Source organism: Triticum aestivum, chromosome 7D, assembly GCF_018294505.1.
Source record: "Triticum aestivum cultivar Chinese Spring chromosome 7D, IWGSC CS RefSeq v2.1, whole genome shotgun sequence".
Taxonomy (NCBI): domain Eukaryota; kingdom Viridiplantae; phylum Streptophyta; class Magnoliopsida; order Poales; family Poaceae; genus Triticum; species Triticum aestivum.
In genome coordinates, this window is record NC_057814.1 from 139,550,136 (window position 1) to 139,565,277 (window position 15,142).

The 15,142-nt window shown below is 46.7% G+C and overlaps 1 pseudogene; it reads right to left on the reverse strand.

Annotated features, from left to right (window-relative positions):
* Positions 1-557: 557 nt before the first annotated feature.
* On the reverse strand, positions 558-2,321 carry LOC123163896 (uncharacterized; annotated as a pseudogene).
* Positions 2,322-15,142: the final 12,821 nt, after the last annotated feature.

Genomic DNA, 15,142 nt, shown 5'->3' on the forward strand with positions numbered 1-15,142 from the left:
GCTGAGACTAACTAAAAGTACCCGCAAAAAAAAAGAGACTAACTAAAAGTGTTTGTACAATGGACAGTAACTAATGAGCAAAAGCTTCAGTGTTACCATCTGCACATGTACTACACCAAAGGATACAACAAATCTTCAATATCTTAAGATGCCAAGGCTGAACTTGGTAGGGCACCTCCTTGGCACAACCGCACAAGCTGTGCCATACATATCAGTGAGCCCAGAGACACTGTCCTTCTGACAATAATGAACTTTGATTTCATAGTCTCCTCAGAATGAGCAATTAATAGGTAAAACCTAAAGTTGTTCAACAATCCATTTGTCCGCAGGACCTTTCATGATGACGCAGGGGAACCAGACACAAGCCCTTTATCAATGCACAGTGTACTCTGGCTCTGAACCGATATCACAGATCAAAATATCAGTCTTGCGGAGACAAGACTCCTCGGATAATTTCAAAAGAACAGATTCTCGCACACCACAGCTTCAGTGTCATGGGCGATCATCTCCTTTTGGTGGTTTCCCAAGACATGCTGAGGCATAATCATCAGCGAGGCCTGGGACAATATCCTTATAAGAATCCACAAGCTTATGTAGAAACTTCTTCTTGGCCAGCAATGCTGTGGTATAGTAGTCCAACTCCACATCCAGTAACCCGTTCTGACTGAGAAGCTTGAACCGCTTCTCAAGGCTATACATGATTAACACTAGCCTTGGAGCAATGTACAATGCCTGCAAAGTGATATCACTCATCTAGAACTCCAAAACTCGCTTAATCTTTTTGTCAGATAAAGCCAGGATAAGCGCCACCTTCTTAGTGATCATGAACAAATCATCCTGTCAAAACCTCAGTTTATGTAAAAGTTGCATTTTCCTGGCGAGAACGTTCTTGCGCAAGCAGGCGAGTGTCATGGTTGGAGGTGAGGGGGTATTTTCCCTGCGCGAGCCGCGGCATACACATCAGGGAGCTCAGGAACACTCTCCTTGTAATACTCAATAAATCTTGACCTGAAGTACCTCTCACTCGCAACAACCAATGAGCAATAGTCAGAACTCAGAAGTCCCTTGCCCTGCAGTATCTTCATGACAATATATCAAGGCTCAAGCCTCGCCTTCAGGCTGTAAGTGATCAGCGCGGGCCTGCGCACGATGTACTCTGGCTCAAGACCAACCTTGTTGATCAGGAACTCTACCGTGCTGCGCAGGTTGTCCTCAGATGATCTTAGGAGGCTTGGGTGCTTGACGACTGCAATTTTTAGCATGTCGTCAGAGCAGCCAAGGGTCTTCTTCAGTAACTCCATTCTTGCAACAAGCTTCTCTTGGGTTACCCAGAAGACGGTTGCGAGCGCATATATGAATAGGCCTGAGCCACGTGGTACCCCGAGCTCATCTGCGCGTGCGACCAATGCCTGGAGTTTTTCTGGGCTGCAGACGATCACCCGCGTCCCATTGAAGCCGGTCTTGGCGAGATCAGGGATATTAAAGCCGCAGCGCAGAAGTAGCTCGACATTGGGCTTAACCACTGTGTCAATGTCACACCTTAGGAGGGCACCACCTCCCAGAGCCCCCCTCGACACGGCCTTGACCAACTCGTCGAAGGAGCCGAACAATGGGATCCAGAACTGGGAAAAAAATTATATGAGACCATGTCTCACGATTAGCAGGAGAGACCCACCCTGATGGATGACACGTGGCATTCACAAATCACAAAGCATCTAATCTCCCCCCCTGATTTCAAGTGGGGGTGGGGTAGATGCTTTGTGATTTGTGAATGCCACGTGTCATCCATCAGGATGGGTCTCACCTGCTAACCCGTGAGACCTGGTCTCATAGAATTATTTTCCCCAGAACTGAAGCCTGCTGGCGACGTCGCAGGAGCGCAACGCGGGGGCGCCGATCAAGACGAGGCGCGCGATCTTGGAAGGGGATAGCCCGAGATTGCGTAGCTTGGCGACGCGGGGGGCGAGGGTCTCGTCCACCCTGGAGCAGAGGAACTTCGGGTCGGCGGCGACGACGACGGCGATGTCGGAGCTGGAGAGGCCGAGGCCCGAGAGGAAGGCGCGGACGGCGTCGGGGTTGGAGGGGGACCTGAGATGGGAGATGGACCTGGACGCCTTGAGGGATTGCGCCCGGGTGAGGCCGCAGGTGTTGACGAGGTAGTCCTGGACGGAGAAAGGGGACTCGGTGGAGGTGGTCGCAGTGGCGGTGGCGGTGGCGGTAGCGCTGAGGTGGCGGTGGAGGGAGGTGACGGGGAAGGTGGGGAGAGGGGAGGCGCCGCCGTAGCGGAGGAGAGAGAGCAGCCGCTTTTGGAGGCGGAGCATGGCGGCGACGGCGGAATGCTCGCTCGGCGGGGTTTGTGGTAGGGTTGGCGATGGTAGGGAGGGGGGATTGGATGATTTGCCCCATTTTACAAGGGGTTGGATGATTTGCCCTTTGATTGTCTCAATGACAGTGGCCCCGGGCCCCACCCGGTAGCCTCTCGGGGGGCAAATGATCCAATGGAGAAGTAAAGTGGGGCAAAAGATCCAATTTCTCTGGTAGGGAGCCAGTTTGGTGTGGGTATGAGAGCATCTACAATAGATGGTCCAAAATTTGGCGGTCCAAAAACGGAGAAGTAAAATTTGGATCGTCAAAAAGTGTGTTTTGAAGCTTCGAGAAAAGCTCAACTCCAACAGATGGTGCAAATTGATGGTTCAAAAAAGCAACTCCAATAGATGGTCCAAAATAAAGATGTAAAACGACATACTACTAGTCCATTCAACATAGTTCAAACATCAAATTCAACATAGTTTCATACATCAACTTCAACTACTACTTATTCAAACTACTAGATAAACTACTCCTCATCGGAGCTACGGAACTGCTCCCAGAACTCCTGCTTCGTCGGGTCGTCGCACCCCTCCTCCTCCGAGAAGTCTTCCCAGTCCTCCTCGGAAGAGGACTCGATGGGGATCACCGTCGAGGGACCGGCCTCATCCTCCTTCGGCCCCTTCTTCTTCTGCTCCGCCTCACGCTTCCAGTAGTACTCCATCTCGGCCTGGACGTACTCCGGATGCTCCCGAGCAAACCTCGCCATTGCCTCCTCATCGGTCTCGCCAGCACTGACGACAACCGACGGCTTCTTCTTCTTCTTCTTCTTCGTGATCTCCTTCATGTTGATGCCCTGCGGCACAAGCATCTCCGCTTCCGCCCGACTCTCGATCTCTGGAAAGTTGAGGTGCGACCGAGGCCTCTCGGCACGCCACACCTCCACGTCGTAGGCACGCGCGGCCTCGCGGAGGGGTACATGCCGATCCACCAACGCCTTCCGACGCCGGAGAACTCCACACCCCAGTTGCCGGAGGGCTTCTGCCTCACGCCAAAGAAGCCCGACTTGCCCTTCGGCGTCTTCTTCGGCACCATCGGAGAGCGGTGGAGCGGCGTGCGGCCGGGGTGGAGCGGTGGCGGAGCTGCGGGGCAGCGGTGGCCGGCGGGGCGGTGGCGGACGGAGCCGGGTGGGGCGGATCTGCGGGGCGGCGGTGGCGTGCGGGCGGTGGCGGACCTGCGGGGCGGCGGTCGGCGGGCTGCAGGGCGGAGCTGTGGGGCGGGCGGGCAGCGACGCGACGTGGAAACAACGGCGGGCGGCGGGGCCGGATCCGCGGCGGGCGGGCGGCGGGGTCGGGGCGGCGCCGGATCTGATGCGGGCGGCGTGCAGCGGGGCGGCGGGGCGGCGGACGGGCGGGAACGGAAATGAAGTGGCGGTTGGGCGCTCGTGGGCGGCGGCTAGTGTTGGACCAGATGCATCTCGTGATGTATATTTGCATCGCGAGGTGTTGCATTTTACATCACGAGGAGGCCGCGGTCCAATTTTTTTTGCATATGGACCGTCTGTTGGAGCAGCGTTTTTTGCCCCAGAAGGTCCAAAAGTTAGTTATTTTTACATTTGGACCATCTATTGGAGATACTCTGAGGAGTTAATTTGATACCATAGTCTTGGGCACTTTCGTCATTTCATATGAGCACTTCAAAGGTACTACTGTCCCATAATATAAGAGCGTGATAGTGTAAAAAATGCTCTTATATTATGGGACGGAGGGAGTAGTGGAGAAATTTTACTGATCTGGTCTATTCAAGACACGTCTTGTAACTCCCGGAAAGATCGATCTCGCACACAGGCGAAAGGAGGCGACCGTGTTTCCTTTGAGTGTCGTCGGTGCCACCGCTAGTTCCCTCTTCCTTCGTCAGCCCCTCCGGCGACGGGAGGGTGGGGGAACCTCAAAGTTGTGCGTCGGGTGGGTTCTCATTTGGCTTAGGGTTGAGGGAGACGATGTCTGAATAAGTTTCCTCGGGCTCCATTCGCGGTTAGGCGGGGCTCCGTTCCTCGGGCTCCGTTCGCGGTTAGTCGTCTTGGAGCTAATGGGGTGGGGGATCCCCGGATCTCGTCGAGGTCGTAGGCTATGGTATCTGGAGGTCGACCGACATTGGTCGGTTTAGTCCTCTGATGGGTGGTGGTTGTGTGAAGACGGAGATTCTTCTTCCTTCTTGTCGGTATGATTTTTCTGTTGTTGTTCTTCCTCTTCCTTTGTGATGCCACTGGAAGAATGTCCTGCTTTGCCCAAGCGGTTGACCTGGCCGCGGCACCAGAACCAGATCCTAGCTCTCTTCCACCTGGAAGGGCACATATAGCGATACTCGAAGCCACAGATGGCGAAGGCTGGTGCAAGCGTGTTGGATGCAGATGTGTGTCCTTGTCTTTTCGGCGGCGGAGCGAAGAAAAGGGGGGCGGCAGGACGGTGATTATGCCATGGTTGAATATAATGACCTGGTTGGGTCTGGTTGCATATTCTTGTGTGGCAGGGTCTTCTCGCAAGGTTCAGGGATGATGACACAGAGCTCCAGAAATCTTCATGTTTTATTGGTTGTTAGGGTGCTCTTCATTTTTCTGGTTCTCTGTGCATGTGTTAGGATGTGCTTGTACGGGTCAAGGACTTTGTACTATTTGGTGATTCGAATACAAACATACTATCTAAAAAAGTCAGTGTGGGTAACAAATTTTTAAAAAGTACCATGCTACATGTGCTCAAATTAAACAAGCGCGCACCAGCACAAGTGGATAAATGAAACATCATCTTGTAAATAATGTCGGGCATATAAATATAGGTCCCCTTTGAACCTCTTAGTATCAATATGGATGTCAACTACATAAGAAATAAGTAGAGTTCATTTGTAGGTGAATTAGTTGCATAGGCTTGAAAGGCATTGGGAATCATTTTATGACAAAGTGGTCTGGGTATACGAGTAATTTGGTCCCCTCATCCTTGGCGTCATATTCAAAGTTGTTGTTACGATATGATCGACCTTACTCCAAAACAGTGCTCGATTAGGCATGCTTAGGATTTTCATATAATCTAGCCCGGCGGGTTGTGTGTTGAAGTTTCCATCATCGTTACTATTTTTTTATTGAAAAACATCAACCACTTTATTAATTAGAAATAATGGTTACATCGTCTACAAGCAGAGATACAATATTTCCCATAGGCTCCTCAATCCAATCCCTCGTCACGGAATATTTTGCTAGTCGAGCCAACTCATGCGCGACCTTGTTCGCTTCCGTATTACATTGTTCGAAACTAGTAAGAGGAAAATCACAAGCTATAAAAAAAGTCATACAAATTTGCCGCTGCCGCTCCTAGAGAGTGTCTTCCGTTCTTCATTGTGTCAATGACTTCCATAATGTAAGAGTTGATAACAAGACGATTGCAACCCGCCTTCTGTGCTAGCGATAAGCCAAACCTAAGTGCTAATGCTTCCGCTGTCAGGACATCAGCGTAACAATCAATCTTCCAATTTCCATCTACAATGAAGTTTCCTTTGTCATCCTTGAGGACAGCCTCTGCTATGCCCTTTAGTAGATCATGATCGAAGGCAGCATCCACATTCAATTTAACAAAGCCCATAGGAGGTCTACTCCACCCTCCAATCTTCCTATTTGCGTTATGGGAATGTGCATTTACAAAATTTGTTGTTATAGCACGAATTCCCATCAAGGGTTGACATACCCTCTTAGTACTTTCCCTCATGAATCAGTTTACGTCTATTCCACCATAAATACCACGCGGTTACAACAATCAACTCCCGTGCGTTCTGTGAATCCGATAAAGAAAATTCTTGTTCTGGCATGAGGAGTAATGATTCAAGGACCGCTTCCCCTGCACGATCAACAGCACAAGCTTTTTTAACCGCTCCATACATCCCCAACTTTTCCCACACTTCTTTTGCCTTCTGACACAGAAACAACACATGCTTGGTGTCCTCTGGCCCATTCGAACATGCTGGGCAATTGGGTGAAATTTGTATGTGTCTATTGGCCAGAGTAATACGACACGGTAGTGTGCCATGCAATGTGCGCCAGATAAAAAATTTCACCTTCGCTGGACAAGCTAATTTCCAAATCTTACCCCAAATAGGATTGACCCTACTTCTACCCATACCATTTGTGTATTCCAGTTTCTTTTCATGTTGTTTATTCCACTCCTCCAAATAAGCAGATCGTATAGTGAACAATCCGGTTTTAGTATAGCTCCAGGCAATGAAGTCCTGCATATTATGCATAGGGAGAGTGATCGCCAGGACTCTTCGAGCATCAATTGGCCATAGTGTTTGGATCACCAAATCTTCATCCCAACCATTTGTGATTGGGTTGTAACAGCCTGGATTTTGGCCCTTTTCTTTTTCTTTTAATTTAATTGTTTTTTGCTCTGTTTTTCTTTTTGGAGTGGTTCTGTGGCTTTGTCACCTGGGAAATCATTCTCATTCCCCCTCCCAAGTGGCTCATCTTTCTCAAAAGCTTGCCAAGATCATGTCACTCCACTGCTTGACCAAACCCTAAGGACCTCTTTGATTCGCAGGATTTTGAAATCGCAGGAATAGGAAAAGTATAGGATTAGAGTGTCATGCCCACTTGAATCCTATAGGATTAGCAAGGAGCGTTTGATTTCACGGGAAAAGCGAAGGAATTGTAAAAAGAGGTTAGAGTGGATGTTAGATTTACTATGAAATGTAGTACAAAAGATTTCATTGGAAAATTCCTATGGGATTCAATCCTATGAATCAAAGGACAAACGTAGGAAAAATTTCAAAGGATTTCAATCCTCCAAAAATCCTATAGAATTCCCTTGAATCAAAGGAGCCCTAATTTCTTTTTCTATGGAAAATTCCTTTCTCTATTAAAGGAATAACCTTGTCTGCCCTAGGTTGTGAAGCAACCTATATTTCTGTCCATCCATAAATTCCCAAATAATTCTCATAATTTCTTTGGGTCATACATTGCTCAAATATGCCCAAACTTTCCTGTCCTAGCCCAAGAATAATTCTCCAATAATTATTCTTCATTTCTGTCCAGAGTGGCATATTGTGAAGGAAGTGCCACCTATCCAATCTTGTTTGCTCCCAAACTTTTTGGTCATTCTTTTATGTCCAAATAATTGCCTCATGCCAAAATTCAACTTTATTTGCCTAGCCAATCTTCCTCAGTGATTTTTCAAAGTTCCTATCAGACAGAAGCCACTGTGAAGGAAGTACTAGCTAGGAGCATCCAAATGACTTGAAATTTTGCATGCCTCTTCTTGTGCTCATATAATTAGCCTCCTCCAAATTTCAGCCCCATCCAATCATTTATGTGAGAACATGACCAAATCTTTGATTCTGGCAAAATTTTCAGGTTGTGAAGCAAGTGCATTTTATATTGCTTCAAAAATCCTGATAAATTACCAGATTGTTCTCCTACCTATATAACCTCTCTCCACCAAATTTGGCACCATTTCATTGAGCCAATATTTCTATAGAATTATTGCAAGATTCTGGTCAGTGAAGATAACTATGAAGCAAGTACCATTTTGGTGAATCCAATTGGTATGAAACTTTTACAGAATCTTTATATAATCAAATCACTAAGTCTTGCCAAATTTTAGCCCATGTGGCATCACCATGTGAGTGTGTAACATCCCAAATTTTCAATTTGGTATGTTATACATAGATCATCATTGCATATCATATTTTATTGCATTTTGACAAATCCTCGATAAATCCTAAGCAACTCAAGGACCCTCGGAGAGAGTTGGGGATTTTCTCAAATTTTCATATTTGATTTTCATCAAATAAAAGACGAGGATTTTGGTTTTAATTATTTTCTCTCCGGAAAAATATTTCATTAAAGAAAATAAATGAGAGGAGAAAAGATGACTTCTCCAAAACAATTGAAATACTGGAGGAAAAATGTTAAAATCATTTATTGGATTTATTCGGATTTTATTTGCAATTTTTATTGCATTAAAAATATTGCATGTTTTCAAAATATTTATTTTGTGTTAAAAAAATGTTCACCCTATTCTAGATTTTCTAACTAGACGGGGAAAATTTATTATATATTTTTTTGGACTTTTATTTATTTTTCTACGAATTATTTTCCGGGGAACGTTTTAAAAAAACCGCGCGACGCCCGACCGGGCCGCAGCCCAGCCGAGCGCCGGCCCACCCCGCGCCCTCTCCTTCCCCCGCACGGGAGCGCCGCCGCGCCGTGTCCGCCATGGACACGGGAGTCCGAGCCCCGCTGGAGCTTGCCCCCTCCTCCAAGCCGAGCACCCCCCCTTTATATACCCCCGCGCCCCCCCTCTTCTCTCACCTCGCCCGCCGCCGCCCGCACTCGCCTCGCTCGCCGCCGCCGGAGCCGAGCCCGAGCCGCCGCCGTTCGCCGCCCCCCCTCGCCGCCCCTTCGCACTCCCCCCGAGCCCCGCACCCCGCCGCCCGACCGGAGCACGGGAGCCCCGCCCCCGACGAGGTACTGCCTCGCCTCGTTGCCGGTTTTCTTAAAAAAAACATTCGTTTTAAAAAAAACCCTAGATCGGTTTTTTTCGGTTTTGTTATTTTGCGAGCGTTCACTGAACCGTTCGTTTTAACGAAAGCGTTCGTCGGTTTTTCTCTGTTAACGAATGTCCGTTCTTTAATCGTTCGTCCGTTTTTCTTTTTCGTCGGATTTTTCCGCTATTTTCTCAGATTCGATTTCTGATCGAATCTTCGTTTCTGTTTAACTTCTCGCTCGTTTATCGGAATCAGGCGATTCAAGCGCCTAGAGTTTCGCCTTGAAATTCTCTTTCCGTTTAACCTACTCAAACAAGTTTTTGCTACAGTAAAATTTGACCTAGATCCAGATTAGTAAATGAAGCTTCTTTCTTTCGCAGTTTGACTTTCGTTGCTTCTTTCGAGTTGATTCTTTTTGCAAACCGGAGTTCTTAAGTTGAACTTTCTGGTTGGATCTTTTATTCGAGTTTTACCTGTGCATTAGATGAGTACTGATTGTATGCTTGTTTGTTTGCGATAGAGTACCCGGAGTGTGCCGCTTGTTACTTCGAATCGCTAGGTTTCGCGGATCATCAGCAAGGCAAGTAACACTTTGATCATACTTTCCATACCCAGTTTTATTGCATTAGATCTATTCCTCAAAAAATTGCATGACTAGGATCTGATTAAATTGTGGGAACTGGGAAGTAGATGAGGTAGTACCTATTACCTGTTTTCTTATCCAACCCTTGGGAGTTACTTCTACGTTTGCTATTATATTGCCATGCTATGCTCGTAGACGTGGATTGGGTTTGAGTGATATTCATGACAGATGTGAGATGTTTATTAATGGTTCAACTTAAGGTGGCAACTAAAACTCACATATGGGTGGATTGAGGCACATGGAGAACCCAGTGTTGTCTGATTTTATAAGGTCCGCCACCCAGGCTCAAAGGGATCATAAGATTGTTCATGCTAGAAACTTCCGTGTGCAGCCACAAGCTATTATGGGCTCTAGCATAGTTGAGTAGGTTACATGATCTCTTGAAGAGGTGGGCTAGCAGATGTAGGGGAAAGTAGGTGTACCGGTCCATCCAGAGTAGAGAGTGATTGTTTCTCAAAGACTGTGTCTCGGTCATCCGTTTCTCAAACATCATGTAGTGCGAGAACCAAGCGGAGGCGATCGAGTCTTGTGGGGAAAAGTGCGCAAACCTCTGCAGAGTGTACAAACTAATCATGGTTAGCCGTGTCCCCGGTTATGGACAATTTGAGTATCTAGTACCTGGATTATCATTTGAATCTCATCACCATGTTACTTTTAATTAATTTTGTGGGGTTAATGATGACACTTAATTGGGATTGAGTTGGAGGTACCTTCTCAATGTTTAACAACCACCATGATAGTTGAATAAAATTTATTCCTTTGCAGTAGGGAAAAATTGGCTTTTCGCATAAACTGTAACCGTAGAGCTTTCCACCAGCCATATATGCATGTAGTATAACATTATTATTGTTCATTACTCTCTATGTGTTACATTGCCAGCATATTCTATGTGCTGACCCGTTTTCGGGCTGCAACGTTTCATGTTGCAGACTTTTCAGACGACGAGTAAGGTGCCTTAGGTCGTGGTCTTATACTCAGTGATGCCGCTGGAGTTGATGGACTCACTTATCTTCCAAGTCTTCCGCTGTTATCGTTTTTAGATGGCCTTAAGCCATGTTTAGCATACTTAATCTCTTTGGAGATATTCGATGTAATAAGTGTGTGATTGCTACTCTGTTATAAATCCTCCATTTATACTGTGCGTGTCAGCATTACTGATCCAGGGATGACACTGGTGCACAGCAGCACAGACCATTTGAGGTCTGGTCGCTACAAAGTTGGTATCAGAGCACACGCTGACTGTAGGACACGACCACTAAGCTTAAGCCCTAGAAAGCTTCTCTCTTCTCATTTCTGACCCCTCTCCACTTTCTACTCTTTTAGGAATGGCGAATGCAAGGAGCAAGTTCATGCAACCAGATGAAGACACGCCGTTTGGTCGACACTTGAAGGAAGTCACCAAGTATTTTAACATAGGAATACCAAGCATCACCGGAACCTACAACGCCACATTACCCGAAGAGGAGAGCTGGAAGATTCAAGTTCTCATTCCAGGAAGGACGTTTGTGCCAGTTACTGAACCCATAAGATTGGTTTTCGAAGCACCAACTTGGAGTTTAGGGAAGAGCATGGCCGCACACATCGCCATGGGACGCATTGGAGAAGTCTACCACCAGGAGCTTAAGGATACAATTTATCAGATTTGTGGACGCCGAGACGCGCAATGGGAGATGATCAGAACCAAGAAGGATGGATCAATCGCAGCTTTCATCCAGGAGCAAAACCAACATATTCGTCGCCAGGAGAACCAGATGTGCACGAACAAGGAAGAACTGAAGAAGGCATTAACCAAGATCAAGGAGCTCCAAGAAGAACTCAAGGCTACACGCGAGGATTATTTGGAGGAAATCAACGCACTAGTAGGGAAGAATGACGACCTGGAGAAGAAGATTGGAGTATTCATGGGAAATCCAGTGCCAAAAGCAGAAGTCGACGAATGCACTTGTCCGGATAACTACATCATCATCGACGACACCGACTCGGAACCAAGTGAAGATGACTGGGTTGATGAAGCCGGAGCAGACATCATGGAGTCTTCAACGGATTAGAATTTTTATTAGACCACCATATCAGTAGTAGTTTTCCCCCATTTAATAGTATAGCACTTTGTAACGCTAGTCAGATCGATTGTTGCCTTGTTTGAATTGATTGAGTGATATTGATTGTATTTGTCTCATGAGCATATGGGTAGTGTTTTCTCTCTAGACCTCATTCTATTCTAAACTCTCATCTTTTCTAAACCTATCAGATGCCTCCGAGACGCGACACCGGATTTGTTTTCCCACCAGAGATCACCCAGTTGATTCAGCAACAGAATGCCCTGATGCAAGTGTTAGTGCAGAACCAAGGCAACAACAACAACAACAACCCATCGCCACCACCACCTGTTGATCACTTAGCCCGTTTCTTAAGGCTAAACCCGCCGGTGTTTTCCAGTAGCACCGAGCCGATTGTTGCAGATGATTGGCTCCGCAAAGTTGGAAGGGAGTTGACCACTGCAGGATGCACAGATGCGGAAAGAGTGCGTTTTGCCGCACATCAGCTTGATGGACCCGCAGCATCATGGTGGGAGAATTATACAGCCACGCACCCTATTGACACTGTCACGTGGGATCAGTTTCAGCAAGCTTTCCGTACAGCACATGTTTCAGCAGGAGCTATGGCTATGAAGAAGCGTGAGTTTCGCAACCTACGCCAAGGAGGACGCACCGTAGGCCAGTATGTGGAGGATTTCAGTAAGTTAGCACGTTATGCACCAGATGACGTTGCTACAGATGCTGCCAAGCAGGAGAAGTTTCTTGAAGGACTGAATGATGAACTGAGTATGCAGTTGATGGTAGCAACCTTCAACAACTACCAGGAGCTGGTAGATAGAGCTCTCATGATTGAAGGAAAGCAACAGCAGATTGAAAATCGTAAGAGGAAGTATGGACAAGGAAAGTACAATTCTGGAGCTCAGCAGAAGCCACGATTTGCCCCGAAACCGGGAGGACAGTTTCAGCATACCCATGGAGGAGGTAGTTCGCACAACCACAATGGCTCCAAGAATGGTAATGGGAATGGAGGAGGCAACGGACAGAACCGCACCAACCCATCTACCCCAACCAAGAGGGATCTAAGTCACATTACTTGTTTCAAGTGCCAGAAGACTGGACATTATGCAACTGATTGTCCTGAAGCCCAAAATGGAAATGGCAATGGAAGCTCTGGGAAGAAGCCGAACCCGTTCAACAAAGGACATGTGAACCACATGAGCGTGGAGGAGGTTGAAGCTCAGCCTGATGCAGTAATAGGTAAGTTTTTGGTTAAGTCATTTACTGCAACCGTTCTTTTCGATACTGGTGCATCGCATTCATTCATATCAAGGGGATTTGTGAATAAGTTTAAGATGTCCACCCAAGTTCTCAAAACCCCTATGTTAGTAACCTCGCCAGGAGCAGAGTATATGGCAACCCAAGGATGTTTTCAGATACCATTGGCCATTGGAAGGCATGTTTTCCCCTCAGACCTCATAGTTTTGGAGTCGCAAGGTTTGGATGTGATTTTGGGAATGGATTGGCTATCGTTGTATGGAGGAAACATCGATTGTGCCAGCAAGACGATTTTGCTTACCACCCCAGAAGGAAAGAGGATCAAGTATGTATCCCGGCACATGCCGAAGAGGACTCAAGTGAATTCCTTATCAGGAGTTGTACAGGAGGAAGTACCAGTGGTGAAGGATTATCCGGATGTATTTCCAGAAGAGTTGCCAGGCATGCCACCAGACAGAGACATTGAGTTCTTGATTGAACTTTTGCCAGGCACAGGGCCAATATCTAAGAGACCGTACAGGATGCCCGCAAAAGATTTGGAGGAAATTAAGAAGCAGATCAAGGAGTTACTGGATAAAGGCTATATTCGCCCAAGTTCGTCACCTTGGGGATCACCAGTACTTCTAGTGGAGAAGAAAGATGGATCGCTGAGGATGGTTGTTGATTACCGAGGATTGAATGAAGTAACCATCAAAAACAAGTACCCACTGCCGATGATCAATGATTTGTTTGACCGCCTACAAGGAGCTAAAGTATTTTCCAAGATCGATCTATGATCGGGATACCATCAGTTAAAGATTCGAGAGCAGGATATACCTAAGACGGCTTTCACCACCAGATATGGATTGTACGAGTATACCGTTATGTCATTTGGTCTGACTAACGCACCTGCCTATTTCATGAACCTGATGAACAAAGTGTTTATGGAATTCCTAGATAAGTTCGTCGTGGAGTTCATTGATGATATTTTAATCTTTTCCAAGGATGAGGAAGAGCATGAGGAGCATTTACGATTGGTACTTGAGAAGCTCAGAGAACATCAATTATATGCCAAGTTCAGCAAATGTGAGTTTTGGCTGAAGGAAGTTGGATTCCTTGGACATGTTATTTCTGGAGAAGGAATAGCAGTGGACCCTGCCAAGGTTGACACAGTGACAAGTTGGGAATCACCCACGACAGTTGGAGAAATCCGGAGTTTTCTTGGACTTGCAGCATACTACCGGAGATTCATCGAGAATTTCTCGAAGATTGCTAAGCCCATGACTGAGCTATTGAAGAAGGACACCAAATTCAATTGGACTGAGGATTGTGAAGCTAGTTTCCAAGAGTTGAAGAAACGATTGGTTACATCACCAGTGTTGATTCTGCCAGATCAACGCAAGGACTATGAAGTTTACTGCGACGCTTCTCGTCGAGGACTTGGAGCAGTGCTTATGCAGGAAGGAAGAGTTGTGTCATATGCTTCACGACAACTTAAACCCCATGAGAAGAATTATGCTACGCATGACTTGGAGTTAGCAGCCGTGGTGCGTGCATTGAAGACATGGAGACATTTTCTCATCGGAAACCATTGTGAGGTGTATACTGATCACAAGAGTTTGAGGTATATTTTCACGCAGAAGGAGTTAAATCTCAGACAGAGGAGATGGTTGGAGCTCATTAAAGATTATGATATGAGATTGCATTATCACCCTGGAAAGGCTAACGTAGTAGCAGACGCGTTGAGCCGCAAGAGTCATGTCAACACCCTCATGACAGGAGAGTTACCTCAGGAGTTAGCCGAGGACCTTCGCGAGCTATATTTGGAGATAGTCCCAAGAGGCTATTTAGCAACATTGGAGATTCAGTCTACCTTGATGGAAAGGATCAGAGAAGCTCAGAAGACAGACAAGGAGATTGAAGAGATAAAGGAGAAGATGAACAAAGGAAAAGCCAAGGGATTTCGTGAGGATGAGCATGATACCTTATGGTTTGAGGACCGCGTATATGTACCAAATGATCCGGAGATCAGGAAGTTGATTTTGCAAGAAGCCCATGATTCACCGTACTCGATTCACCCAGGGAATACCAAGATGTATTTGGATTTGAAGAATACTTTCTGGAGGACCGGAATGAAGAAGGATATTGCAGAATATGTAGCAGTATGTGATGTGTGTCAGAGAGTGAAGGCAGAGCATCAGAAGCCAGCAGGATTGCTACAACCATTGTCGATACCCGAATGGAAGTGGGATAAAATAGGCATGGATTTTATCACAGGATTACCCAGGACTCGTTCAGGCTATGACTCGATATGGGTTGTAGTCGACCGTTTGACGAAAGTGGCTCATTTCATTCCAGTAAAGACCACTTACAC